The sequence below is a fragment of the Lathyrus oleraceus genome, chromosome 5 (genome assembly GCF_024323335.1).
Source record: "Lathyrus oleraceus cultivar Zhongwan6 chromosome 5, CAAS_Psat_ZW6_1.0, whole genome shotgun sequence".
Lineage (NCBI taxonomy): Eukaryota > Viridiplantae > Streptophyta > Magnoliopsida > Fabales > Fabaceae > Lathyrus > Lathyrus oleraceus.
This window is the reverse complement of record NC_066583.1, coordinates 441,065,654-441,067,248: the sequence shown is the minus strand read 5'-3', so window position 1 is coordinate 441,067,248 and position 1,595 is coordinate 441,065,654.

The window sequence follows — 1,595 nt, the reverse complement described above, 5'->3', positions numbered from 1 at the left end:
GCTACACACATTTACTGATGATTTCAGTAGATATGGTTATGTGTATTTAATGAAACACAAATCCGAGTCCTTTGAAAAGTTAAAGGAATTCAAGAATGAAGTACAAAACCAAATAGGTAAGACTATTTAAACTCTTCGTTCAGATCGAGGTGGTGAGTATTTAAGCCTAGAGTTTGATGACCATCTGAAAGAGTGTGGGATCCTATCCCAACTTAATCCTCCTGGAACACCCCAATGGAACAGTGTATCTGAGAGAAGAAATCGAACCTTGTTAGACATGGTCCGATCCATGATGAGTCACGCCGATCTTCCAAACTCCTTTTGGGGACATGCACTGTGGACAACAACTTACACACTTAACCGTGTTCCATCCAAAAAGGTTGAGAAGACACTATATGAGATATGGAGTGGTAAGAAACCAAATATGTCTTACATGAAGATTTGGGGTTGCGAAGTTTATGTGAAACGACAAATTTCAACTAAGCTTGAGCCCAAATCTGACAAATGCTTATTTGTGGGATATCATAAAGAAACAAGAGGGTATTACTTCTACAATCCTTTTGAGGGCAAAGGGTTTGTTGCTCAAACTGGATTTTTCCTAGAAAAGGATTTTATTTCCAAAGGAATCAGTGGGAGGAAAGTAGAGCTTGAAGAAATTCAAGAATCACAAAGCATTGATACACCTATGGAGGAATTAGAGCAGGAAATACAAGTAGTTATGGAAGAGAAACCTGCTCAAGTAGAACAAGACCAACGTAGGTCAAGCAGGATACGTCACCTACCTGAGAGATATGGATATCTCATAAATGATCAAGGTGATATATTACTCATGGATCAAGATGAGCCCGTGACCTACCAAGAGGCCATAACTGGTCCCGAGTCTGAGAAGTGGCTAGAAGCCATGAAATCTAAAATGGATTCCATGTACATAAACCAGGTTTGGACCTTGGTAGAGCCTCCTGTAGGAGTTAACCCTATAGGATGCAAGTGGGTCTTCAAAAAGAAGACTAACATGGATGGTAAGGTACATATCTATAAGGAAATACTAGTTACAAAAGGATATAAAAAAATCATGGGGTTGACTGTGATGAAACCTTTTCACCAGTTGCAATGCTTAAATCTGTTCAGATTTTACTTGCTATCGCTGCATATCATGATTATGAAATATGGCAAATGGATGTTAAAACTGCTTTCCTTAATGGGAATCTTCTTGAGGATGTGTACATGACACATCCTAAAGGATTTGACATACCAGAAGAAGCCCAAAAGATATATAAGTTACAAAGATCAATCTATGGATTGAAGCAAGCTTCCAGAAGCTGGAATCTTCATTTTGATGAAACAGTAAAACAATATGGATTCATCAAGAATGAAGATGGGCCTTATGTCTACAAGAAGGTTAGTGGGAGCAGGATCGTCTTCCTGGTATTATATGTAGATGACATATTACTCATTGGAAACGATGTCCCTACCCTACAACAAGTAAAGTCTTGGTTGGGGAAATGCTTTTCTATGAAGGACCTGGGTGAAGCAGCCTATATATTAGGAATCAAGATCTATATAGATAGATCATAAAAACTGCTTGGCCTAAGTTA